Raw genomic sequence first — 26,805 nt, 5'->3', positions numbered from 1 at the left:
GGCCCGGGGGCTGGCTGGACAACGTGGTCTGCTGGGCGGGGGGGTTGGAGGAGCAACTGATGCCCTTTGCACTTTGGGTAGCAAGAGTCTGAGGTGTCTCTGAGCCCTGTGCCCTGTGGGGGGGGGCCGGGGGGGAGGAGGAGGAGCAGGAGGAGGAGGAGGTGGGAAGGGCCGGGGCCTGCAGTCCTGTTCCCGGGGTGGCACGGCAAGTGGCTTCTTCCACAGGCTGCTTGGCCTGGGCTCCCTGCACCTGGGCCTTTGGAGGACCGGCCCTGTGCTTGCCAACACTTCCTGCAGGGACCCAGAGCTGGGAGGTGGCATCTCTCAGCCCTGGGTCGGGCAGAGCCCCAGCGGGCCATGCCCACAACCTCTCTCAGCACCGGTCCCCCAGAAGGCTCCTTTGGGACCAGGATTCTCTTGCGGTGACTCTTTAAGGTCTGGCCCCTGGATGGAGGGGCACCAGGAGTAGAGGAGCAGGAAGGGGAAGGGGGTGGCCGTGCGAGGGGACACTTTGAGGCCAAGTCCCAGCTTCAGCCTGATCCTCCTGGGAACCCCGCTCTGAGACAAGGAGCCGGGCTTCGCATTCCCACAGCAGCCAGTCGTGGGCTGAGGACACCTGGGGCGTTGGGAACTCCCTGGCTTCTCCTTGGTTTAACGTCTAGAGCTGCTTGTGAATCGCGCCGCCACACACACCCGAGCGCAGGTGTCTTCCGCACAGACTGCGGGCCTCGCTCTTCTGAATGCCGCTAGCTCGCCACCCACCCACGGGTGAACCTGGTCAGGGTGCTTTCTCTCAGGGGCAGACTCTTTTCCGGGCGGGCTACCGGTGTCTCTGTTTGCTCGTTTCTTTCTTCCATTTCGGGAAAGTCTTCCTTGCTGGGTGTGGAAATCTCCTATGCCTTCCCTCGCCTATTCTGTCAGCTTTAAAATTCTCTTTCAGTTGCCACCCTCACAGATGGATTAGGAAACTCTTTCCGGTGCACTCATTAGTGAAATGACCTCCAGGAAGCTGGAATCCAATATCTAATGGCCGATTTTTAGCGAGTCCACACGCCAGGGTGGTCGGGGTCCAATGCAGCCCCGGCCAGGCCCAGGCCCCTTGGACTAGGACACGGAGGAGGGTCCCGGCCCCCACGAAGCGGTGCCGGCAGTTCTCCACGGGCTTGGGCGTTTTCCAGAGGTAGGAGATGGAGGGGACTGATTTCTTCAGCGCCCCCCAAACCACGCCACCCCACCCCACCCATGGGACACATCCCCAGAGAGAGACGCCCCATACACTGGCTGTGCCCCAGCCCTGGCCCGGGGGAATAGGCGGCAGCCCACCCACAGGGCGAGGGGGGGGCGCAGCTGAAAGGGGTTGTGGGGGAGGGCGGCCCCTGGCTGGGGTCAAAGGGCGAGCGTCCCGCGCGTGCGCAGTCAGCGGCAGGCAGCGACGCGCTGGGGGTGGGCAGCGGGTAGGTGAAGGAGGCCGGGCGAGGAGACGAGGGGGGCTGGGAGGGCTCCACCTTGGCGAGTCCAGCCGTGGAGGCGCATCTTGTGTGAGTGTGAGTGAGTGTGAGTGTGTGTGTGTGTGTATAGAGAGACAGCCCCCCGCCCCGCCCCGCCCCGCCCATCACCCCCGTCCCTGGGAGCCCGGGGGACCCGGCCAGCGAACTCAAACGGCCCGGCCCGGCGCGGGGCCTGGGGCGGGAGGCGGCGGCGGGGAAGCCCAGAGAGGCTCGGCTTCTCGAGCGGGGCAGGGGCGCCCTCCGCCGCCGTCTAGGGCCACACCACCCTGAACGCCCCCGATCTCGTCTGGTCTCGGAAGCTAAGCAGGGTCGGGCCTGGTTAGTACTTGGATGGGAGACCGCCTGGGAATACCGGGTGCCACAGGCTGCTGCTTTTTTTTTTTTTTTTGCCTCTTGTTCTGTCCCCTTTCTGGGAGCGCGGCGGCGGCCCGGGGTGGGGGTCACCCCCACCCTCAGCGCCCGCCCGCGGTGCCTGGCGCCCCAGCCCGCACCGTGGGGCCTCCTCTTGTCCCAAGCCGCGACACCGCCGCCACGCGGCAGCATGCGTGGCATCTGGACTGTCAGGTCTCAGACCAAAGGTCTGCTCTGTGGGAACCGACACGCTGGAGGAAACCTTGAGAGTCTGAGAGGGGAGGGAGTTCCAGAAGAAGGCCAGGATGTCATTTTGAGGGAGTATGTGACCAGAACTCGTCCCGTTGCTTTTGGGGTTCTATGGGCTACACGCAGGAATCTTTGGTGGTGGCACCTGATGTTGGGGGATCCGGAGTCACACCCAGACCTGCTCCACAGGCCTCCTTTTACTTTTCTCTTCGGATTCATTATTTTTAAAAAGTGTCTCTTACCTCTAGGATTGCATTTTCTTTTCTCTCTCTCTTCAAGCAGATGATGGGAGTACAAGTATTCAGGTGACATGTGTTGCCCGTGCCCCCCTCCCCCCTGTGTTCTTTTTTTTTTTTTTTTGAGACAGAGTCTCGTTTTGCTGCCCAGGCTAGAGTGAGTGCCATGGCGTCAGCCTAGCTCACAGCAACCTCAATCTCCGGGCTCAAGCAATCCTGCTGCCTCAGCCTCCCGAGTAGTTGGGACTACAGGCATGCACCACCACGCCCGGCTGTGTTTTTCTATATATATTAGTTGGCCAATTAATTTCTCTCTATTTTTAGTAGAGACGGGGTCTCGCTCTTGCTCAGGCTGGTTTCGAACTCCTGACCTGGAGCAATCCGCCCGCCTCGGCCTCCCAGAGAGCTAGGATTACAGGCGTGAGCCACCGCGCCCAGCCCCCCCTGTGTTCTTATTCATATACCTCTCATGTTGTTCCAGCGTATTGTGGGGGTACCAATGTTAAGGTCGGGTGCCTTGCCCTCTCCAAGCCTCCCCCCTCGGGTCAGAGCTTCAAGTGCGCCCATCCCCCAGTCGGTGCGCACCCACCCCATGCCTAATGGATGTGTATGCCCCTCCCCTCCCCCCACCCGCCCGACACCCACCCGATGAAGGTGACTCCTCTCTGTCCACTTAGGCGTCCATCCGTTCGTACCAATTTGCTGGTGAGCGCGCTCACGTGGTGCTCGTGTGTCCATTCTTGGGATACCTGGCTTACTGGAACGGGTTCCAGCTCTGGCCAGGAGAACACGAGAGGCGCCCTCTCACCGCTGCTCCTCACAGCCGAATGGCACTCCGTGGTGTCCACGCGCCACATTTTATTGATGCACTCCTGGATGGATGGGCACTCGGGTCGCTTCCACGTCTTTGGGATTGTGAATTGTGCCCTAACTGTCACCCTAACCCTTACCCAGCCCCCGTCTCCTCTGCCCCTGCCTGACGCACTCCTCCCCGGCCAGACCCGTCACTGTCCTGGGCCCCCGCCTGACCGGCTCCTCCCCGCCCGGCCGGTCACCGTCCTCTGCCCCTGCCTGACACGCTCCTTCCCGCCCGGCCTCTCACCGTCCTCGGCCCCTGCCTGACCGGCTCCTCCGTCGCCTGGGCCTTCCAAGGGCTTGGTGTGGATGCTGCTTCCAGGAAGCCCTCCAGAAACCCGGCAGCAGGGTGGCCGCAGCAGTCTCCAGCAGCCGTCCCTAAGTCGCGTGAGTGCGGGGGACGTGCCCCCGCTGTGCCGCGGGGGCCCAGCCTGGTGTCTTCCCTGAGGCCCTGCGGCTGCCGGCTGGGCTGCCGCTCCCCGCAAGGGGAGAGCCGCGGAGGTGGGGACCGCCTCCTGATGGGGACGTACACGCAGCTCTCCACGTCGGATTCCGGGGCTCTCTGTCCTGCCCGAAGGCCCAGCTGGCCTGCGGGTCCTTAGAGTGGCAAAAACCTCCGAAAACTGAGATTGAGGGTCCGGTGGGTGTCTGCACTTTTGTGCTGGGCACCCCAGGGAGGCCCGGGGGCTGGCTGGACAACGTGGTCTGCTGGGCGGGGGGGTTGGAGGAGCAACTGATGCCCTTTGCACTTTGGGTAGCAAGAGTCTGAGGTGTCTCTGAGCCCTGTGCCCTGTGGGGGGGGGCCGGGGGGGAGGAGGAGGAGCAGGAGGAGGAGGAGGTGGGAAGGGCCGGGGCCTGCAGTCCTGTTCCCGGGGTGGCACGGCAAGTGGCTTCTTCCACAGGCTGCTTGGCCTGGGCTCCCTGCACCTGGGCCTTTGGAGGACCGGCCCTGTGCTTGCCAACACTTCCTGCAGGGACCCAGAGCTGGGAGGTGGCATCTCTCAGCCCTGGGTCGGGCAGAGCCCCAGCGGGCCATGCCCACAACCTCTCTCAGCACCGGTCCCCCAGAAGGCTCCTTTGGGACCAGGATTCTCTTGCGGTGACTCTTTAAGGTCTGGCCCCTGGATGGAGGGGCACCAGGAGTAGAGGAGCAGGAAGGGGAAGGGGGTGGCCGTGCGAGGGGACACTTTGAGGCCAAGTCCCAGCTTCAGCCTGATCCTCCTGGGAACCCCGCTCTGAGACAAGGAGCCGGGCTTCGCATTCCCACAGCAGCCAGTCGTGGGCTGAGGACACCTGGGGCGTTGGGAACTCCCTGGCTTCTCCTTGGTTTAACGTCTAGAGCTGCTTGTGAATCGCGCCGCCACACACACCCGAGCGCAGGTGTCTTCCGCACAGACTGCGGGCCTCGCTCTTCTGAATGCCGCTAGCTCGCCACCCACCCACGGGTGAACCTGGTCAGGGTGCTTTCTCTCAGGGGCAGACTCTTTTCCGGGCGGGCTACCGGTGTCTCTGTTTGCTCGTTTCTTTCTTCCATTTCGGGAAAGTCTTCCTTGCTGGGTGTGGAAATCTCCTATGCCTTCCCTCGCCTATTCTGTCAGCTTTAAAATTCTCTTTCAGTTGCCACCCTCACAGATGGATTAGGAAACTCTTTCCGGTGCACTCATTAGTGAAATGACCTCCAGGAAGCTGGAATCCAATATCTAATGGCCGATTTTTAGCGAGTCCACACGCCAGGGTGGTCGGGGTCCAATGCAGCCCCGGCCAGGCCCAGGCCCCTTGGACTAGGACACGGAGGAGGGTCCCGGCCCCCACGAAGCGGTGCCGGCAGTTCTCCACGGGCTTGGGCGTTTTCCAGAGGTAGGAGATGGAGGGGACTGATTTCTTCAGCGCCCCCCAAACCACGCCACCCCACCCCACCCATGGGACACATCCCCAGAGAGAGACGCCCCATACACTGGCTGTGCCCCAGCCCTGGCCCGGGGGAATAGGCGGCAGCCCACCCACAGGGCGAGGGGGGGGCGCAGCTGAAAGGGGTTGTGGGGGAGGGCGGCCCCTGGCTGGGGTCAAAGGGCGAGCGTCCCGCGCGTGCGCAGTCAGCGGCAGGCAGCGACGCGCTGGGGGTGGGCAGCGGGTAGGTGAAGGAGGCCGGGCGAGGAGACGAGGGGGGCTGGGAGGGCTCCACCTTGGCGAGTCCAGCCGTGGAGGCGCATCTTGTGTGAGTGTGAGTGAGTGTGAGTGTGTGTGTGTGTGTATAGAGAGACAGCCCCCCGCCCCGCCCCGCCCCGCCCATCACCCCCGTCCCTGGGAGCCCGGGGGACCCGGCCAGCGAACTCAACCGGCCTGGCCCGGCGCGGGGCCTGGGGCGGGAGGCGGCGGCGGGGAAGCCCAGAGAGGCTCGGCTTCTCGAGCGGGGCAGGGGCGCCCTCCGCCGCCGTCTAGGGCCACACCACCCTGAACGCCCCCGATCTCGTCTGGTCTCGGAAGCTAAGCAGGGTTGGGCCTGGTTAGTACTTGGATGGGAGACCGCCTGGGAATACCGGGTGCCACAGGCTGCTGCTTTTTTTTTTTTTTTTTGCCTCTTGTTCTGTCCCCTTTCTGGGAGCGCGGCGGCGGCCCGGGGTGGGGGTCACCCCCACCCTCAGCGCCCGCCCGCGGTGCCTGGCGCCCCAGCCCGCACCGTGGGGCCTCCTCTTGTCCCAAGCCGCGACACCGCGGCCACGCGGCAGCATGCGTGGCATCTGGACTGTCAGGTCTCAGACCAAAGGTCTGCTCTGTGGGAACCGACACGCTGGAGGAAACCTTGAGAGTCTGAGAGGGGAGGGAGTTCCAGAAGAAGGCCAGGATGTCATTTTGAGGGAGTATGTGACCAGAACTCGTCCCGTTGCTTTTGGGGTTCTATGGGCTACACGCAGGAATCTTTGGTGGTGGCACCTGATGTTGGGGGATCCGGAGTCACACCCAGACCTGCTCCACAGGCCTCCTTTTACTTTTCTCTTCGGATTCATTATTTTTAAAAAGTGTCTCTTACCTCTAGGATTGCATTTTCTTTTCTCTCTCTCTTCAAGCAGATGATGGGAGTACAAGTATTCAGGTGACATGTGTTGCCCGTGCCCCCCTCCCCCCTGTGTTCTTTTTTTTTTTTTTTTGAGACAGAGTCTCGTTTTGCTGCCCAGGCTAGAGTGAGTGCCATGGCGTCAGCCTAGCTCACAGCAACCTCAATCTCCGGGCTCAAGCAATCCTGCTGCCTCAGCCTCCCGAGTAGTTGGGACTACAGGCATGCACCACCACGCCCGGCTGTGTTTTTCTATATATATTAGTTGGCCAATTAATTTCTCTCTATTTTTAGTAGAGACGGGGTCTCGCTCTTGCTCAGGCTGGTTTCGAACTCCTGACCTGGAGCAATCCGCCCGCCTCGGCCTCCCAGAGAGCTAGGATTACAGGCGTGAGCCACCGCGCCCAGCCCCCCCTGTGTTCTTATTCATATACCTCTCATGTTGTTCCAGCGTATTGTGGGGGTACCAATGTTAAGGTCGGGTGCCTTGCCCTCTCCAAGCCTCCCCCCTCGGGTCAGAGCTTCAAGTGCGCCCATCCCCCAGTCGGTGCGCACCCACCCCATGCCTAATGGATGTGTATGCCCCTCCCCTCCCCCCACCCGCCCGACACCCACCCGATGAAGGTGACTCCTCTCTGTCCACTTAGGCGTCCATTCGTTCGTACCAATTTGCTGGTGAGCGTGCTCACGTGGTGCTCGTGTGTCCATTCTTGGGATACCTGGCTTACTGGAACGGGTTCCAGCTCTGGCCAGGAGAACACGAGAGGCGCCCTCTCACCGCTGCTCCTCACAGCCGAATGGCACTCCGTGGTGTCCACGCGCCACATTTTATTGATGCACTCCTGGATGGATGGGCACTCGGGTCGCTTCCACGTCTTTGGGATTGTGAATTGTGCCCTAACTGTCACCCTAACCCTTACCCAGCCCCCGTCTCCTCTGCCCCTGCCTGACGCACTCCTCCCCCGCCAGGCCCGTCACTGTCCTGGGCCCCCGCCTTACCGGCTCCTCCCCGCCCGGCCGGTCACCGTCCTCTTCCCCTGCCTGACCGGCTCCTCCGTCGCCTGGGCCTTCCAAGGGCTTGGTGTGGATGCTGCTTCCAGGAAGCCCTCCAGAAACCCGGCAGCAGGGTGGCCGCAGCAGTCTCCAGCAGCCGTCCCTAAGTCGCGTGAGTGCGGGGGACGTGCCCCCGCTGTGCCGCGGGGGCCCAGCCTGGTGTCTTCCCTGAGGCCCTGCGGCTGCCGGCTGGGCTGCCGCTCCCCGCAAGGGGAGAGCCGCGGAGGTGGGGACTGCCTCCTGATGGGGACGTACACGCAGCTCTCCACGTCGGATTCCGGGGCTCTCTGTCCTGCCCGAAGGCCCAGCTGGCCTGCGGGTCCTTAGAGTGGCAAAAACCTCCGAAAACTGAGATTGAGGGTCCGGTGGGTGTCTGCACTTTTGTGCTGGGCACCCCAGGGAGGCCCGGGGGCTGGCTGGACAACGTGGTCTGCTGGGCGGGGGGGTTGGAGGAGCAACTGATGCCCTTTGCACTTTGGGTAGCAAGAGTCTGAGGTGTCTCTGAGCCCTGTGCCCTGTGGGGGGGGGCCGGGGGGGAGGAGGAGGAGCAGGAGGAGGAGGAGGTGGGAAGGGCCGGGGCCTGCAGTCCTGTTCCCGGGGTGGCACGGCAAGTGGCTTCTTCCACAGGCTGCTTGGCCTGGGCTCCCTGCACCTGGGCCTTTGGAGGACCGGCCCTGTGCTTGCCAACACTTCCTGCAGGGACCCAGAGCTGGGAGGTGGCATCTCTCAGCCCTGGGTCGGGCAGAGCCCCAGCGGGCCATGCCCACAACCTCTCTCAGCACCGGTCCCCCAGAAGGCTCCTTTGGGACCAGGATTCTCTTGCGGTGACTCTTTAAGGTCTGGCCCCTGGATGGAGGGGCACCAGGAGTAGAGGAGCAGGAAGGGGAAGGGGGTGGCCGTGCGAGGGGACACTTTGAGGCCAAGTCCCAGCTTCAGCCTGATCCTCCTGGGAACCCCGCTCTGAGACAAGGAGCCGGGCTTCGCATTCCCACAGCAGCCAGTCGTGGGCTGAGGACACCTGGGGCGTTGGGAACTCCCTGGCTTCTCCTTGGTTTAACGTCTAGAGCTGCTTGTGAATCGCGCCGCCACACACACCCGAGCGCAGGTGTCTTCCGCACAGACTGCGGGCCTCGCTCTTCTGAATGCCGCTAGCTCGCCACCCACCCACGGGTGAACCTGGTCAGGGTGCTTTCTCTCAGGGGCAGACTCTTTTCCGGGCGGGCTACCGGTGTCTCTGTTTGCTCGTTTCTTTCTTCCATTTCGGGAAAGTCTTCCTTGCTGGGTGTGGAAATCTCCTATGCCTTCCCTCGCCTATTCTGTCAGCTTTAAAATTCTCTTTCAGTTGCCACCCTCACAGATGGATTAGGAAACTCTTTCCGGTGCACTCATTAGTGAAATGACCTCCAGGAAGCTGGAATCCAATATCTAATGGCCGATTTTTAGCGAGTCCACACGCCAGGGTGGTCGGGGTCCAATGCAGCCCCGGCCAGGCCCAGGCCCCTTGGACTAGGACACGGAGGAGGGTCCCGGCCCCCACGAAGCGGTGCCGGCAGTTCTCCACGGGCTTGGGCGTTTTCCAGAGGTAGGAGATGGAGGGGACTGATTTCTTCAGCGCCCCCCAAACCACGCCACCCCACCCCACCCATGGGACACATCCCCAGAGAGAGACGCCCCATACACTGGCTGTGCCCCAGCCCTGGCCCGGGGGAATAGGCGGCAGCCCACCCACAGGGCGAGGGGGGGGCGCAGCTGAAAGGGGTTGTGGGGGAGGGCAGCCCCTGGCTGGGGTCAAAGGGCGAGCGTCCCGCGCGTGCGCAGTCAGCGGCAGGCAGCGACGCGCTGGGGGTGGGCAGCGGGTAGGTGAAGGAGGCCGGGCGAGGAGACGAGGGGGGCTGGGAGGGCTCCACCTTGGCGAGTCCAGCCGTGGAGGCGCATCTTGTGTGAGTGTGAGTGAGTGTGAGTGTGTGTGTGTGTGTATAGAGAGACAGCCCCCCGCCCCGCCCCGCCCCGCCCATCACCCCCGTCCCTGGGAGCCCGGGGGACCCGGCCAGCGAACTCAAACGGCCCGGCCCGGCGCGGGGCCTGGGGCGGGAGGCGGCGGCGGGGAAGCCCAGAGAGGCTCGGCTTCTCGAGCGGGGCAGGGGCGCCCTCCGCCGCCGTCTAGGGCCACACCACCCTGAACGCCCCCGATCTCGTCTGGTCTCGGAAGCTAAGCAGGGTCGGGCCTGGTTAGTACTTGGATGGGAGACCGCCTGGGAATACCGGGTGCCACAGGCTGCTGCTTTTTTTTTTTTTTTTTGCCTCTTGTTCTGTCCCCTTTCTGGGAGCGCGGCGGCGGCCCGGGGTGGGGGTCACCCCCACCCTCAGCGCCCGCCCGCGGTGCCTGGCGCCCCAGCCCGCACCGTGGGGCCTCCTCTTGTCCCAAGCCGTGACACCGCGGCCACGCGGCAGCATGCGTGGCATCTGGACTGTCAGGTCTCAGACCAAAGGTCTGCTCTGTGGGAACCGACACGCTGGAGGAAACCTTGAGAGTCTGAGAGGGGAGGGAGTTCCAGAAGAAGGCCAGGATGTCATTTTGAGGGAGTATGTGACCAGAACTCGTCCCGTTGCTTTTGGGGTTCTATGGGCTACACGCAGGAATCTTTGGTGGTGGCACCTGATGTTGGGGGATCCGGAGTCACACCCAGACCTGCTCCACAGGCCTCCTTTTACTTTTCTCTTCGGATTCATTATTTTTAAAAAGTGTCTCTTACCTCTAGGATTGCATTTTCTTTTCTCTCTCTCTTCAAGCAGATGATGGGAGTACAAGTATTCAGGTGACATGTGTTGCCCGTGCCCCCCTCCCCCCTGTGTTCTTTTTTTTTTTTTTTTGAGACAGAGTCTCGTTTTGCTGCCCAGGCTAGAGTGAGTGCCATGGCGTCAGCCTAGCTCACAGCAACCTCAATCTCCGGGCTCAAGCAATCCTGCTGCCTCAGCCTCCCGAGTAGTTGGGACTACAGGCATGCACCACCACGCCCGGCTGTGTTTTTCTATATATATTAGTTGGCCAATTAATTTCTCTCTATTTTTAGTAGAGACGGGGTCTCGCTCTTGCTCAGGCTGGTTTCGAACTCCTGACCTGGAGCAATCCGCCCGCCTCGGCCTCCCAGAGAGCTAGGATTACAGGCGTGAGCCACCGCGCCCAGCCCCCCCTGTGTTCTTATTCATATACCTCTCATGTTGTTCCAGCGTATTGTGGGGGTACCAATGTTAAGGTCGGGTGCCTTGCCCTCTCCAAGCCTCCCCCCTCGGGTCAGAGCTTCAAGTGCGCCCATCCCCCAGTCGGTGCGCACCCACCCCATGCCTAATGGATGTGTATGCCCCTCCCCTCCCCCCACCCGCCCGACACCCACCCGATGAAGGTGACTCCTCTCTGTCCACTTAGGCGTCCATTCGTTCGTACCAATTTGCTGGTGAGCGTGCTCACGTGGTGCTCGTGTGTCCATTCTTGGGATACCTGGCTTACTGGAACGGGTTCCAGCTCTGGCCAGGAGAACACGAGAGGCGCCCTCTCACCGCTGCTCCTCACAGCCGAATGGCACTCCGTGGTGTCCACGCGCCACATTTTATTGATGCACTCCTGGATGGATGGGCACTCGGGTCGCTTCCACGTCTTTGGGATTGTGAATTGTGCCCTAACTGTCACCCTAACCCTTACCCAGCCCCCGTCTCCTCTGCCCCTGCCTGACGCACTCCTCCCCCGCCAGGCCCGTCACTGTCCTGGGCCCCCGCCTGACCGGCTCCTCCCCGCCCGGCCGGTCACCGTCCTCTTCCCCTGCCTGACCGGCTCCTCCGTCGCCTGGGCCTTCCAAGGGCTTGGTGTGGATGCTGCTTCCAGGAAGCCCTCCAGAAACCCGGCAGCAGGGTGGCCGCAGCAGTCTCCAGCAGCCGTCCCTAAGTCGCGTGAGTGCGGGGGACGTGCCCCCGCTGTGCCGCGGGGGCCCAGCCTGGTGTCTTCCCTGAGGCCCTGCGGCTGCCGGCTGGGCTGCCGCTCCCCGCAAGGGGAGAGCCGCGGAGGTGGGGACTGCCTCCTGATGGGGACGTACACGCAGCTCTCCACGTCGGATTCCGGGGCTCTCTGTCCTGCCCGAAGGCCCAGCTGGCCTGCGGGTCCTTAGAGTGGCAAAAACCTCCGAAAACTGAGATTGAGGGTCCGGTGGGTGTCTGCACTTTTGTGCTGGGCACCCCAGGGAGGCCCGGGGGCTGGCTGGACAACGTGGTCTGCTGGGCGGGGGGGTTGGAGGAGCAACTGATGCCCTTTGCACTTTGGGTAGCAAGAGTCTGAGGTGTCTCTGAGCCCTGTGCCCTGTGGGGGGGGGCCGGGGGGGAGGAGGAGGAGCAGGAGGAGGAGGAGGTGGGAAGGGCCGGGGCCTGCAGTCCTGTTCCCGGGGTGGCACGGCAAGTGGCTTCTTCCACAGGCTGCTTGGCCTGGGCTCCCTGCACCTGGGCCTTTGGAGGACCGGCCCTGTGCTTGCCAACACTTCCTGCAGGGACCCAGAGCTGGGAGGTGGCATCTCTCAGCCCTGGGTCGGGCAGAGCCCCAGCGGGCCATGCCCACAACCTCTCTCAGCACCGGTCCCCCAGAAGGCTCCTTTGGGACCAGGATTCTCTTGCGGTGACTCTTTAAGGTCTGGCCCCTGGATGGAGGGGCACCAGGAGTAGAGGAGCAGGAAGGGGAAGGGGGTGGCCGTGCGAGGGGACACTTTGAGGCCAAGTCCCAGCTTCAGCCTGATCCTCCTGGGAACCCCGCTCTGAGACAAGGAGCCGGGCTTCGCATTCCCACAGCAGCCAGTCGTGGGCTGAGGACACCTGGGGCGTTGGGAACTCCCTGGCTTCTCCTTGGTTTAACGTCTAGAGCTGCTTGTGAATCGCGCCGCCACACACACCCGAGCGCAGGTGTCTTCCGCACAGACTGCGGGCCTCGCTCTTCTGAATGCCGCTAGCTCGCCACCCACCCACGGGTGAACCTGGTCAGGGTGCTTTCTCTCAGGGGCAGACTCTTTTCCGGGCGGGCTACCGGTGTCTCTGTTTGCTCGTTTCTTTCTTCCATTTCGGGAAAGTCTTCCTTGCTGGGTGTGGAAATCTCCTATGCCTTCCCTCGCCTATTCTGTCAGCTTTAAAATTCTCTTTCAGTTGCCACCCTCACAGATGGATTAGGAAACTCTTTCCGGTGCACTCATTAGTGAAATGACCTCCAGGAAGCTGGAATCCAATATCTAATGGCCGATTTTTAGCGAGTCCACACGCCAGGGTGGTCGGGGTCCAATGCAGCCCCGGCCAGGCCCAGGCCCCTTGGACTAGGACACGGAGGAGGGTCCCGGCCCCCACGAAGCGGTGCCGGCAGTTCTCCACGGGCTTGGGCGTTTTCCAGAGGTAGGAGATGGAGGGGACTGATTTCTTCAGCGCCCCCCAAACCACGCCACCCCACCCCACCCATGGGACACATCCCCAGAGAGAGACGCCCCATACACTGGCTGTGCCCCAGCCCTGGCCCGGGGGAATAGGCGGCAGCCCACCCACAGGGCGAGGGGGGGGCGCAGCTGAAAGGGGTTGTGGGGGAGGGCGGCCCCTGGCTGGGGTCAAAGGGCGAGCGTCCCGCGCGTGCGCAGTCAGCGGCAGGCAGCGACGCGCTGGGGGTGGGCAGCGGGTAGGTGAAGGAGGCCGGGCGAGGAGACGAGGGGGGCTGGGAGGGCTCCACCTTGGCGAGTCCAGCCGTGGAGGCGCATCTTGTGTGAGTGTGAGTGAGTGTGAGTGTGTGTGTGTGTGTATAGAGAGACAGCCCCCCGCCCCGCCCCGCCCCGCCCATCACCCCCGTCCCTGGGAGCCCGGGGGACCCGGCCAGCGAACTCAAACGGCCCGGCCCGGCGCGGGGCCTGGGGCGGGAGGCGGCGGCGGGGAAGCCCAGAGAGGCTCGGCTTCTCGAGCGGGGCAGGGGCGCCCTCCGCCGCCGTCTAGGGCCACACCACCCTGAACGCCCCCGATCTCGTCTGGTCTCGGAAGCTAAGCAGGGTCGGGCCTGGTTAGTACTTGGATGGGAGACCGCCTGGGAATACCGGGTGCCACAGGCTGCTGCTTTTTTTTTTTTTTTTTGCCTCTTGTTCTGTCCCCTTTCTGGGAGCGCGGCGGCGGCCCTGGGTGGGGGTCACCCCCACCCTCAGCGCCCGCCCGCGGTGCCTGGCGCCCCAGCCCGCACCGTGGGGCCTCCTCTTGTCCCAAGCCGTGACACCGCGGCCACGCGGCAGCATGCGTGGCATCTGGACTGTCAGGTCTCAGACCAAAGGTCTGCTCTGTGGGAACCGACACGCTGGAGGAAACCTTGAGAGTCTGAGAGGGGAGGGAGTTCCAGAAGAAGGCCAGGATGTCATTTTGAGGGAGTATGTGACCAGAACTCGTCCCGTTGCTTTTGGGGTTCTATGGGCTACACGCAGGAATCTTTGGTGGTGGCACCTGATGTTGGGGGATCCGGAGTCACACCCAGACCTGCTCCACAGGCCTCCTTTTACTTTTCTCTTCGGATTCATTATTTTTAAAAAGTGTCTCTTACCTCTAGGATTGCATTTTCTTTTCTCTCTCTCTTCAAGCAGATGATGGGAGTACAAGTATTCAGGTGACATGTGTTGCCCGTGCCCCCCTCCCCCCTGTGTTCTTTTTTTTTTTTTTTTTGAGACAGAGTCTCGTTTTGCTGCCCAGGCTAGAGTGAGTGCCATGGCGTCAGCCTAGCTCACAGCAACCTCAATCTCCGGGCTCAAGCAATCCTGCTGCCTCAGCCTCCCGAGTAGTTGGGACTACAGGCATGCACCACCACGCCCGGCTGTGTTTTTCTATATATATTAGTTGGCCAATTAATTTCTCTCTATTTTTAGTAGAGACGGGGTCTCGCTCTTGCTCAGGCTGGTTTCGAACTCCTGACCTGGAGCAATCCGCCCGCCTCGGCCTCCCAGAGAGCTAGGATTACAGGCGTGAGCCACCGCGCCCGGCCCCCCCTGTGTTCTTATTCATATACCTCTCATGTTGTTCCAGCGTATTGTGGGGGTACCAATGTTAAGGTCGGGTGCCTTGCCCTCTCCAAGCCTCCCCCCTCGGGTCAGAGCTTCAAGTGCGCCCATCCCCCAGTCGGTGCGCACCCACCCCATGCCTAATGGATGTGTATGCCCCTCCCCTCCCCCCACCCGCCCGACACCCACCCGATGAAGGTGACTCCTCTCTGTCCACTTAGGCGTCCATCCGTTCGTACCAATTTGCTGGTGAGCGTGCTCACGTGGTGCTCGTGTGTCCATTCTTGGGATACCTGGCTTACTGCAACGGGTTCCAGCTCTGGCCAGGAGAACACGAGAGGCGCCCTCTCACCGCTGCTCCTCACAGCCGAATGGCACTCCGTGGTGTCCACGCGCCACATTTTATTGATGCACTCCTGGATGGATGGGCACTCGGGTCGCTTCCACGTCTTTGGGATTGTGAATTGTGCCCTAACTGTCACCCTAACCCTTACCCAGCCCCCGTCTCCTCTGCCCCTGCCTGACGCACTCCTCCCCGGCCAGACCCGTCACTGTCCTGGGCCCCCGCCTGACCGGCTCCTCCCCGCCCGGCCGGTCACCGTCCTCTGCCCCTGCCTGACACGCTCCTTCCCGCCCGGCCTCTCACCGTCCTCGGCCCCTGCCTGACCGGCTCCTCCGTCGCCTGGGCCTTCCAAGGGCTTGGTGTGGATGCTGCTTCCAGGAAGCCCTCCAGAAACCCGGCAGCAGGGTGGCCGCAGCAGTCTCCAGCAGCCGTCCCTAAGTCGCGTGAGTGCGGGGGACGTGCCCCCGCTGTGCCGCGGGGGCCCAGCCTGGTGTCTTCCCTGAGGCCCTGCGGCTGCCGGCTGGGCTGCCGCTCCCCGCAAGGGGAGAGCCGCGGAGGTGGGGACCGCCTCCTGATGGGGACGTACACGCAGCTCTCCACGTCGGATTCCGGGGCTCTCTGTCCTGCCCGAAGGCCCAGCTGGCCTGCGGGTCCTTAGAGTGGCAAAAACCTCCGAAAACTGAGACTGAGGGTCCCGTGGGTGTCTGCACTTTTGTGCTGGGCACCCCAGGGAGGCCCGGGGGCTGGCTGGACAACGTGGTCTGCTGGGCGGGGGGGGGGTTGGAGGATCAACTGATGCCCTTTGCACTTTGGGTAGCAAGAGTCTGAGGTGTCTCTGAGCCCTGTGCCCTGTGGGGGCGGGGCGGGGGGAGGAGGAGGAGGAGGAGGAGGAGGAGGTGGGAAGGGCCGGGGCCTGCAGTCCTGTTCCCGGGGTGGCACGGCAAGTGGCTTCTTCCACAGGCTGCTTGGCCTGGGCTCCCTGCACCTGGGCCTTTGGAGGACCGGCCCTGTGCTTGCCAACACTTCCTGCAGGGACCCAGAGCTGGGAGGTGGCATCTCTCAGCCCTGGGTCGGGCAGAGCCCCAGCGGGCCATGCCCACAACCTCTCTCAGCACCGGTCCCCCAGAAGGCTCCTTTGGGACCAGGATTCTCTTGCGGTGACTCTTTAAGGTCTGGCCCCTGGATGGAGGGGCACCAGGAGTAGAGGAGCAGGAAGGGGAAGGGGGTGGCCGTGCGAGGGGACACTTTGAGGCCAAGTCCCAGCTTCAGCCTGATCCTCCTGGGAACCCCGCTCTGAGACAAGGAGCCGGGCTTCGCATTCCCACAGCAGCCAGTCGTGGGCTGAGGACACCTGGGGCGTTGGGAACTCCCTGGCTTCTCCTTGGTTTAACGTCTAGAGCTGCTTGTGAATCGCGCCGCCACACACACCCGAGCGCAGGTGTCTTCCGCACAGACTGCGGGCCTCGCTCTTCTGAATGCCGCTAGCTCGCCACCCACCCACGGGTGAACCTGGTCAGGGTGCTTTCTCTCAGGGGCAGACTCTTTTCCGGGCGGGCTACCGGTGTCTCTGTTTGCTCGTTTCTTTCTTCCATTTCGGGAAAGTCTTCCTTGCTGGGTGTGGAAATCTCCTATGCCTTCCCTCGCCTATTCTGTCAGCTTTAAAATTCTCTTTCAGTTGCCACCCTCACAGATGGATTAGGAAACTCTTTCCGGTGCACTCATTAGTGAAATGACCTCCAGGAAGCTGGAATCCAATATCTAATGGCCGATTTTTAGCGAGTCCACACGCCAGGGTGGTCGGGGTCCAATGCAGCCCCGGCCAGGCCCAGGCCCCTTGGACTAGGACACGGAGGAGGGTCCCGGCCCCCACGAAGCGGTGCCGGCAGTTCTCCACGGGCTTGGGCGTTTTCCAGAGGTAGGAGATGGAGGGGACTGATTTCTTCAGCGCCCCCCAAACCACGCCACCCCACCCCACCCATGGGACACATCCCCAGAGAGAGACGCCCCATACACTGGCTGTGCCCCAGCCCTGGCCCGGGGGAATAGGCGGCAGCCCACCCACAGGGCGAGGGGGGGGCGCAGCTGAAAGGGGTTGTGGGGGAGGGCGGCCCCTGGCTGGGGTCAAAGGGCGAGCGTCCCGCGCGTGCGCAGTCAGCGGCAGGCAGCGACGCGCTGGGGGTGGGCAGCGGGTAGGTGAAGGAGGCCGGGCGAGGAGACGAGGGGGGCTGGGAGGGCTCCACCTTGGCGAGTCCAGCCGTGGAGGCGCATCTTGTGTGAGTGTGAGTGAGTGTGAGTGTGTGTGTGTGTGTATAGAGAGACAGCCCCCCGCCCCGCCCCGCCCCGCCCATCACCCCCGTCCCTGGGAGCCCGGGGGACCCGGCCAGCGAACTCAAACGGCCCGGCCCGGCGCGGGGCCTGGGGCGGGAGGCGGCGGCGGGGAAGCCCAGAGAGGCTCGGCTTCTCGAGCGGGGCAGGGGCGCCCTCCGCCGCCGTCTAGGGCCACACCACCCTGAACGCCCCCGATCTCGTCTGGTCTCGGAAGCTAAGCAGGGTCGGGCCTGGTTAGTACTTGGATGGGAGACCGCCTGGGAATACCGGGTGCCACAGGCTGCTGCTTTTTTTTTTTTTTTTTGCCTCTTGTTCTGTCCCCTTTCTGGGAGCGCGGCGGCGGCCCTGGGTGGGGGTCACCCCCACCCTCAGCGCCCGCCCGCGGTGCCTGGCGCCCCAGCCCGCACCGTGGGGCCTCCTCTTGTCCCAAGCCGCGACACCGCGGCCACGCGGCAGCATGCGTGGCATCTGGACTGTCAGGTCTCAGACCAAAGGTCTGCTCTGTGGGAACCGACACGCTGGAGGAAACCTTGAGAGTCTGAGAGGGGAGGGAGTTCCAGAAGAAGGCCAGGATGTCATTTTGAGGGAGTATGTGACCAGAACTCGTCCCGTTGCTTTTGGGGTTCTATGGGCTACACGCAGGAATCTTTGGTGGTGGCACCTGATGTTGGGGGATCCGGAGTCACACCCAGACCTGCTCCACAGGCCTCCTTTTACTTTTCTCTTCGGATTCATTATTTTTAAAAAGTGTCTCTTACCTCTAGGATTGCATTTTCTTTTCTCTCTCTCTTCAAGCAGATGATGGGAGTACAAGTATTCAGGTGACATGTGTTGCCCGTGCCGCCCTCCCCCCTGTGTTCTTTTTTTTTTTTTTTTTTTTGAGACAGAGTCTCGTTTTGCTGCCCAGGCTAGAGTGAGTGCCATGGCGTCAGCCTAGCTCACAGCAACCTCAATCTCCGGGCTCAAGCAATCCTGCTGCCTCAGCCTCCCGAGTAGTTGGGACTACAGGCATGCACCACCACGCCCGGCTGTGTTTTTCTATATATATTAGTTGGCCAATTAATTTCTCTCTATTTTTAGTAGAGACGGGGTCTCGCTCTTGCTCAGGCTGGTTTCGAACTCCTGACCTGGAGCAATCCGCCCGCCTCGGCCTCCCAGAGAGCTAGGATTACAGGCGTGAGCCACCGCGCCCAGCCCCCCCTGTGTTCTTATTCATATACCTCTCATGTTGTTCCAGCGTATTGTGGGGGTACCAATGTTAAGGTCGGGTGCCTTGCCCTCTCCAAGCCTCCCCCCTCGGGTCAGAGCTTCAAGTGCGCCCATCCCCCAGTCGGTGCGCACCCACCCCATGCCTAATGGATGTGTATGCCCCTCCCCTCCACCCACCCGCCCGACACCCACCCGATGAAGGTGACTCCTCTCTGTCCACTTAGGCGTCCATTCGTTCGTACCAATTTGCTGGTGAGCGTGCTCACGTGGTGCTCGTGTGTCCATTCTTGGGATACCTGGCTTACTGGAACGGGTTCCAGCTCTGGCCAGGAGAACACGAGAGGCGCCCTCTCACCGCTGCTCCTCACAGCCGAATGGCACTCCGTGGTGTCCACGCGCCACATTTTATTGATGCACTCCTGGATGGATGGGCACTCGGGTCGCTTCCACGTCTTTGGGATTGTGAATTGTGCCCTAACTGTCACCCTAACCCTTACCCAGCCCCCGTCTCCTCTGCCCCTGCCTGACGCACTCCTCCCCCGCCAGGCCCGTCACTGTCCTGGGCCCCCGCCTGACCGGCTCCTCCCCGCCCGGCCGGTCACCGTCCTCTTCCCCTGCCTGACCGGCTCCTCCGTCGCCTGGGCCTTCCAAGGGCTTGGTGTGGATGCTGCTTCCAGGAAGCCCTCCAGAAACCCGGCAGCAGGGTGGCCGCAGCAGTCTCCAGCAGCCGTCCCTAAGTCGCGTGAGTGCGGGGGACGTGCCCCCGCTGTGCCGCGGGGGCCCAGCCTGGTGTCTTCCCTGAGGCCCTGCGGCTGCCGGCTGGGCTGCCGCTCCCCGCAAGGGGAGAGCCGCGGAGGTGGGGACCGCCTCCTGATGGGGACGTACACGCAGCTCTCCACGTCGGATTCCGGGGCTCTCTGTCCTGCCCGAAGGCCCAGCTGGCCTGCGGGTCCTTAGAGTGGCAAAAACCTCCGAAAACTGAGATTGAGGGTCCGGTGGGTGTCTGCACTTTTGTGCTGGGCACCCCAGGGAGGCCCGGGGGCTGGCTGGACAACGTGGTCTGCTGGGCGGGGGGGTTGGAGGAGCAACTGATGCCCTTTGCACTTTGGGTAGCAAGAGTCTGAGGTGTCTCTGAGCCCTGTGCCCTGTGGGGGGGGGCCGGGGGGGAGGAGGAGGAGCAGGAGGAGGAGGAGGTGGGAAGGGCCGGGGCCTGCAGTCCTGTTCCCGGGGTGGCACGGCAAGTGGCTTCTTCCACAGGCTGCTTGGCCTGGGCTCCCTGCACCTGGGCCTTTGGAGGACCGGCCCTGTGCTTGCCAACACTTCCTGCAGGGACCCAGAGCTGGGAGGTGGCATCTCTCAGCCCTGGGTCGGGCAGAGCCCCAGCGGGCCATGCCCACAACCTCTCTCAGCACCGGTCCCCCAGAAGGCTCCTTTGGGACCAGGATTCTCTTGCGGTGACTCTTTAAGGTCTGGCCCCTGGATGGAGGGGCACCAGGAGTAGAGGAGCAGGAAGGGGAAGGGGGTGGCCGTGCGAGGGGACACTTTGAGGCCAAGTCCCAGCTTCAGCCTGATCCTCCTGGGAACCCCGCTCTGAGACAAGGAGCCGGGCTTCGCATTCCCACAGCAGCCAGTCGTGGGCTGAGGACACCTGGGGCGTTGGGAACTCCCTGGCTTCTCCTTGGTTTAACGTCTAGAGCTGCTTGTGAATCGCGCCGCCACACACACCCGAGCGCAGGTGTCTTCCGCACAGACTGCGGGCCTCGCTCTTCTGAATGCCGCTAGCTCGCCACCCACCCACGGGTGAACCTGGTCAGGGTGCTTTCTCTCAGGGGCAGACTCTTTTCCGGGCGGGCTACCGGTGTCTCTGTTTGCTCGTTTCTTTCTTCCATTTCGGGAAAGTCTTCCTTGCTGGGTGTGGAAATCTCCTATGCCTTCCCTCGCCTATTCTGTCAGCTTTAAAATTCTCTTTCAGTTGCCACCCTCACAGATGGATTAGGAAACTCTTTCCGGTGCACTCATTAGTGAAATGACCTCCAGGAAGCTGGAATCCAATATCTAATGGCCGATTTTTAGCGAGTCCACACGCCAGGGTGGTCGGGGTCCAATGCAGCCCCGGCCAGGCCCAGGCCCCTTGGACTAGGACACGGAGGAGGGTCCCGGCCCCCACGAAGCGGTGCCGGCAGTTCTCCACGGGCTTGGGCGTTTTCCAGAGGTAGGAGATGGAGGGGACTGATTTCTTCAGCGCCCCCCAAACCACGCCACCCCACCCCACCCATGGGACACATCCCCAGAGAGAGACGCCCCATACACTGGCTGTGCCCCAGCCCTGGCCCGGGGGAATAGGCGGCAGCCCACCCACAGGGCGAGGGGGGGGCGCAGCTGAAAGGGGTTGTGGGGGAGGGCGGCCCCTGGCTGGGGTCAAAGGGCGAGCGTCCCGCGCGTGCGCAGTCAGCGGCAGGCAGCGACGCGCTGGGGGTGGGCAGCGGGTAGGTGAAGGAGGCCGGGCGAGGAGACGAGGGGGGCTGGGAGGGCTCCACCTTGGCGAGTCCAGCCGTGGAGGCGCATCTTGTGTGAGTGTGAGTGAGTGTGAGTGTGTGTGTGTGTGTATAGAGAGACAGCCCCCCGCCCCGCCCCGCCCCGCCCATCACCCCCGTCCCTGGGAGCCCGGGGGACCCGGCCAGCGAACTCAAACGGCCCGGCCCGGCGCGGGGCCTGGGGCGGGAGGCGGCGGCGGGGAAGCCCAGAGAGGCTCGGCTTCTCGAGCGGGGCAGGGGCGCCCTCCGCCGCCGTCTAGGGCCACACCACCCTGAACGCCCCCGATCTCGTCTGGTCTCGGAAGCTAAGCAGGGTCGGGCCTGGTTAGTACTTGGATGGGAGACCGCCTGGGAATACCGGGTGCCACAGGCTGCTGCTTTTTTTTTTTTTTTTTGCCTCTTGTTCTGTCCCCTTTCTGGGAGCGCGGCGGCGGCCCGGGGTGGGGGTCACCCCCACCCTCAGCGCCCGCCCGCGGTGCCTGGCGCCCCAGCCCGCACCGTGGGGCCTCCTCTTGTCCCAAGCCGTGACACCGCGGCCACGCGGCAGCATGCGTGGCATCTGGACTGTCAGGTCTCAGACCAAAGGTCTGCTCTGTGGGAACCGACACGCTGGAGGAAACCTTGAGAGTCTGAGAGGGGAGGGAGTTCCAGAAGAAGGCCAGGATGTCATTTTGAGGGAGTATGTGACCAGAACTCGTCCCGTTGCTTTTGGGGTTCTATGGGCTACACGCAGGAATCTTTGGTGGTGGCACCTGATGTTGGGGGATCCGGAGTCACACCCAGACCTGCTCCACAGGCCTCCTTTTACTTTTCTCTTCGGATTCATTATTTTTAAAAAGTGTCTCTTACCTCTAGGATTGCATTTTCTTTTCTCTCTCTCTTCAAGCAGATGATGGGAGTACAAGTATTCAGGTGACATGTGTTGCCCGTGCCCCCCTCCCCCCTGTGTTCTTTTTTTTTTTTTTTTGAGACAGAGTCTCGTTTTGCTGCCCAGGCTAGAGTGAGTGCCATGGCGTCAGCCTAGCTCACAGCAACCTCAATCTCCGGGCTCAAGCAATCCTGCTGCCTCAGCCTCCCGAGTAGTTGGGACTACAGGCATGCACCACCACGCCCGGCTGTGTTTTTCTATATATATTAGTTGGCCAATTAATTTCTCTCTATTTTTAGTAGAGACGGGGTCTCGCTCTTGCTCAGGCTGGTTTCGAACTCCTGACCTGGAGCAATCCGCCCGCCTCGGCCTCCCAGAGAGCTAGGATTACAGGCGTGAGCCACCGCGCCCGGCCCCCCCTGTGTTCTTATTCATATACCTCTCATGTTGTTCCAGCGTATTGTGGGGGTACCAATGTTAAGGTCGGGTGCCTTGCCCTCTCCAAGCCTCCCCCCTCGGGTCAGAGCTTCAAGTGCGCCCATCCCCCAGTCGGTGCGCACCCACCCCATGCCTAATGGATGTGTATGCCCCTCCCCTCCCCCCACCCGCCCGACACCCACCCGATGAAGGTGACTCCTCTCTGTCCACTTAGGCGTCCATCCGTTCGTACCAATTTGCTGGTGAGCGTGCTCACGTGGTGCTCGTGTGTCCATTCTTGGGATACCTGGCTTACTGGAACGGGTTCCAGCTCTGGCCAGGAGAACACGAGAGGCGCCCTCTCACCGCTGCTCCTCACAGCCGAATGGCACTCCGTGGTGTCCACGCGCCACATTTTATTGATGCACTCCTGGATGGATGGGCACTCGGGTCGCTTCCACGTCTTTGGGATTGTGAATTGTGCCCTAACTGTCACCCTAACCCTTACCCAGCCCCCGTCTCCTCTGCCCCTGCCTGACGCACTCCTCCCCGGCCAGACCCGTCACTGTCCTGGGCCCCCGCCTGACCGGCTCCTCCCCGCCCGGCCGGTCACCGTCCTCTGCCCCTGCCTGACACGCTCCTTCCCGCCCGGCCTCTCACCGTCCTCGGCCCCTGCCTGACCGGCTCCTCCGTCGCCTGGGCCTTCCAAGGGCTTGGTGTGGATGCTGCTTCCAGGAAGCCCTCCAGAAACCCGGCAGCAGGGTGGCCGCAGCAGTCTCCAGCAGCCGTCCCTAAGTCGCGTGAGTGCGGGGGACGTGCCCCCGCTGTGCCGCGGGGGCCCAGCCTGGTGTCTTCCCTGAGGCCCTGCGGCTGCCGGCTGGGCTGCCGCTCCCCGCAAGGGGAGAGCCGCGGAGGTGGGGACCGCCTCCTGATGGGGACGTACACGCAGCTCTCCACGTCGGATTCCGGGGCTCTCTGTCCTGCCCGAAGGCCCAGCTGGCCTGCGGGTCCTTAGAGTGGCAAAAACCTCCGAAAACTGAGATTGAGGGTCCGGTGGGTGTCTGCACTTTTGTGCTGGGCACCCCAGGGAGGCCCGGGGGCTGGCTGGACAACGTGGTCTGCTGGGCGGGGGGTTGGAGGAGCAACTGATGCCCTTTGCACTTTGGGTAGCAAGAGTCTGAGGTGTCTCTGAGCCCTGTGCCCTGTGGGGGGGGGCCGGAGGGGAGGAGGAGGAGCAGGAGGAGGAGGAGGTGGGAAGGGCCGGGGCCTGCAGTCCTGTTCCCGGGGTGGCACGGCAAGTGGCTTCTTCCACAGGCTGCTTGGCCTGGGCTCCCTGCACCTGGGCCTTTGGAGGACCGGCCCTGTGCTTGCCAACACTTCCTGCAGGGACCCAGAGCTGGGAGGTGGCATCTCTCAGCCCTGGGTCGGGCAGAGCCCCAGCGGGCCATGCCCACAACCTCTCTCAGCACCGGTCCCCCAGAAGGCTCCTTTGGTACCAGGATTCTCTTGCGGTGACTCTTTAAGGTCTGGCCCCTGGATGGAGGGGCACCAGGAGTAGAGGAGCAGGAAGGGGAAGGGGGTGGCCGTGCGAGGGGACACTTTGAGGCCAAGTCCCAGCTTCAGCCTGATCCTCCTGGGAACCCCGCTCTGAGACAAGGAGCCGGGCTTCGCATTCCCACAGCAGCCAGTCGTGGGCTGAGGACACCTGGGGCGTTGGGAACTCCCTGGCTTCTCCTTGGTTTAACGTCTAGAGCTGCTTGTGAATCGCGCCGCCACACACACCCGAGCGCAGGTGTCTTCCGCACAGACTGCGGGCCTCGCTCTTCTGAATGCCGCTGGCTCGCCACCCACCCACGGGTGAACCTGGTCAGGGTGCTTTCTCTCAGGGGCAGACTCTTTTCCGGGCGGGCTACCGGTGTCTCTGTTTGCTCGTTTCTTTCTTCCATTTCGGGAAAGTCTTCCTTGCTGGGTGTGGAAATCTCCTATGCCTTCCCTCGCCTATTCTGTCAGCTTTAAAATTCTCTTTCAGTTGCCACCCTCACAGATGGATTAGGAAACTCTTTCCGGTGCACTCATTAGTGAAATGACCTCCAGGAAGCTGGAATCCAATATCTAATGGCCGATTTTTAGCGAGTCCACACGCCAGGGTGGTCGGGGTCCAATGCAGCCCCGGCCAGGCCCAGGCCCCTTGGACTAGGACACGGAGGAGGGTCCCGGCCCCCACGAAGCGGTGCCGGCAGTTCTCCACGGGCTTGGGCGTTTTCCAGAGGTAGGAGATGGAGGGGACTGATTTCTTCAGCGCCCCCCAAACCACGCCACCCCACCCCACCCATGGGACACATCCCCAGAGAGAGACGCCCCATACACTGGCTGTGCCCCAGCCCTGGCCCGGGGGAATAGGCGGCAGCCCACCCACAGGGCGAGGGGGGGGCGCAGCTGAAAGGGGTTGTGGGGGAGGGCGGCCCCTGGCTGGGGTCAAAGGGCGAGCGTCCCGCGCGTGCGCAGTCAGCGGCAGGCAGCGACGCGCTGGGGGTGGGCAGCGGGTAGGTGAAGGAGGCCGGGCGAGGAGACGAGGGGGGCTGGGAGGGCTCCACCTTGGCGAGTCCAGCCGTGGAGGCGCATCTTGTGTGAGTGTGAGTGAGTGTGAGTGTGTGTGTGTGTGTATAGAGAGACAGCCCCCCGCCCCGCCCCGCCCCGCCCATCACCCCCGTCCCTGGGAGCCCGGGGGACCCGGCCAGCGAACTCAAACGGCCCGGCCCGGCGCGGGGCCTGGGGCGGGAGGCGGCGGCGGGGAAGCCCAGAGAGGCTCGGCTTCTCGAGCGGGGCAGGGGCGCCCTCCGCCGCCGTCTAGGGCCACACCACCCTGAACGCCCCCGATCTCGTCTGGTCTCGGAAGCTAAGCAGGGTCGGGCCTGGTTAGTACTTGGATGGGAGACCGCCTGGGAATACCGGGTGCCACAGGCTGCTGCTTTTTTTTTTTTTTTTTGCCTCTTGTTCTGTCCCCTTTCTGGGAGCGCGGCGGCGGCCCGGGGTGGGGGTCACCCCCACCCTCAGCGCCCGCCCGCGGTGCCTGGCGCCCCAGCCCGCACCGTGGGGCCTCCTCTTGTCCCAAGCCGCGACACCGCGGCCACGCGGCAGCATGCGTGGCATCTGGACTGTCAGGTCTCAGACCAAAGGTCTGCTCTGTGGGAACCGACACGCTGGAGGAAACCTTGAGAGTCTGAGAGGGGAGGGAGTTCCAGAAGAAGGCCAGGATGTCATTTTGAGGGAGTATGTGACCAGAACTCGTCCCGTTGCTTTTGGGGTTCTATGGGCTACACGCAGGAATCTTTGGTGGTGGCACCTGATGTTGGGGGATCCGGAGTCACACCCAGACCTGCTCCACAGGCCTCCTTTTACTTTTCTCTTCGGATTCATTATTTTTAAAAAGTGTCTCTTACCTCTAGGATTGCATTTTCTTTTCTCTCTCTCTTCAAGCAGATGATGGGAGTACAAGTATTCAGGTGACATGTGTTGCCCGTGCCGCCCTCCCCCCTGTGTTCTTTTTTTTTTTTTTTTTTTTGAGACAGAGTCTCGTTTTGCTGCCCAGGCTAGAGTGAGTGCCATGGCGTCAGCCTAGCTCACAGCAACCTCAATCTCCGGGCTCAAGCAATCCTGCTGCCTCAGCCTCCCGAGTAGTTGGGACTACAGGCATGCACCACCACGCCCGGCTGTGTTTTTCTATATATATTAGTTGGCCAATTAATTTCTCTCTATTTTTAGTAGAGACGGGGTCTCGCTCTTGCTCAGGCTGGTTTCGAACTCCTGACCTGGAGCAATCCGCCCGCCTCGGCCTCCCAGAGAGCTAGGATTACAGGCGTGAGCCACCGCGCCCAGCCCCCCCTGTGTTCTTATTCATATACCTCTCATGTTGTTCCAGCGTATTGTGGGGGTACCAATGTTAAGGTCGGGTGCCTTGCCCTCTCCAAGCCTCCCCCCTCGGGTCAGAGCTTCAAGTGCGCCCATCCCCCAGTCGGTGCGCACCCACCCCATGCCTAATGGATGTGTATGCCCCTCCCCTCCCCCCACCCGCCCGACACCCACCCGATGAAGGTGACTCCTCTCTGTCCACTTAGGCGTCCATTCGTTCGTACCAATTTGCTGGTGAGCGTGCTCACGTGGTGCTCGTGTGTCCATTCTTGGGATACCTGGCTTACTGGAACGGGTTCCAGCTCTGGCCAGGAGAACACGAGAGGCGCCCTCTCACCGCTGCTCCTCACAGCCGAATGGCACTCCGTGGTGTCCACGCGCCACATTTTATTGATGCACTCCTGGATGGATGGGCACTCGGGTCGCTTCCACGTCTTTGGGATTGTGAATTGTGCCCTAACTGTCACCCTAACCCTTACTCAGCCCCCGTCTCCTCTGCCCCTGCCTGACGCACTCCTCCCCCGCCAGGCCCGTCACTGTCCTGGGCCCCCGCCTGACCGGCTCCTCCCCGCCCGGCCGGTCACCGTCCTCTGCCCCTGCCTGACCGGCTCCTCCGTCGCCTGGGCCTTCCAAGGGCTTGGTGTGGATGCTGCTTCCAGGAAGCCCTCCAGAAACCCGGCAGCAGGGTGGCCGCAGCAGTCTCCAGCAGCCGTCCCTAAGTCGCGTGAGTGCGGGGGACGTGACCCCGCTGTGCCGCGGGGGCCCAGCCTGGTGTCTTCCCTGAGGCCCTGCGGCTGCCGGCTGGGCTGCCGCTCCCCGCAAGGGGAGAGCCGCGGAGGTGGGGACTGCCTCCTGATGG

At 62.9% G+C, this 26,805-nt stretch overlaps 7 non-coding genes across 7 annotated transcripts; all 7 read left to right on the top strand.

Annotated features, from left to right (window-relative positions):
* The first annotated feature begins 1,756 nt into the window (after positions 1-1,756).
* On the top strand, positions 1,757-1,875 carry LOC142866485 (5S ribosomal RNA). Its single transcript, XR_012916466.1, has one exon. It is a non-coding gene; the product is annotated as a 5S ribosomal RNA (ribosomal RNA).
* A 3,757-nt stretch (positions 1,876-5,632) lies between these two features.
* LOC142866426 (5S ribosomal RNA) lies at positions 5,633-5,751 on the top strand. The gene has a single exon (XR_012916406.1). It is a non-coding gene; the product is annotated as a 5S ribosomal RNA (ribosomal RNA).
* Positions 5,752-9,462: 3,711 nt separating this feature from the next.
* LOC142866484 (5S ribosomal RNA) lies at positions 9,463-9,581 on the top strand. Its single transcript, XR_012916465.1, has one exon. It is a non-coding gene; the product is annotated as a 5S ribosomal RNA (ribosomal RNA).
* A 3,711-nt stretch (positions 9,582-13,292) lies between these two features.
* On the top strand, positions 13,293-13,411 carry LOC142866483 (5S ribosomal RNA). Its single transcript, XR_012916464.1, has one exon. It is a non-coding gene; the product is annotated as a 5S ribosomal RNA (ribosomal RNA).
* Positions 13,412-17,172: 3,761 nt separating this feature from the next.
* LOC142866482 (5S ribosomal RNA) lies at positions 17,173-17,291 on the top strand. Its single transcript, XR_012916463.1, has one exon. It is a non-coding gene; the product is annotated as a 5S ribosomal RNA (ribosomal RNA).
* Positions 17,292-21,006: 3,715 nt separating this feature from the next.
* Positions 21,007-21,125, top strand: LOC142866481 (5S ribosomal RNA). Its single transcript, XR_012916462.1, has one exon. It is a non-coding gene; the product is annotated as a 5S ribosomal RNA (ribosomal RNA).
* A 3,757-nt stretch (positions 21,126-24,882) lies between these two features.
* Positions 24,883-25,001, top strand: LOC142866480 (5S ribosomal RNA). Its single transcript, XR_012916461.1, has one exon. It is a non-coding gene; the product is annotated as a 5S ribosomal RNA (ribosomal RNA).
* Positions 25,002-26,805: the final 1,804 nt, after the last annotated feature.

The sequence above is a fragment of the Microcebus murinus genome, unplaced genomic scaffold (assembly GCF_040939455.1).
Source record: "Microcebus murinus isolate Inina unplaced genomic scaffold, M.murinus_Inina_mat1.0 scaf006_hap2_Mmur4.0, whole genome shotgun sequence".
Classification (NCBI taxonomy): Eukaryota; Metazoa; Chordata; class Mammalia; order Primates; family Cheirogaleidae; genus Microcebus; species Microcebus murinus.
The sequence above is the reverse complement of the archived record's forward strand: the minus strand, read 5'-3'. Positions and strand labels throughout refer to the sequence as shown.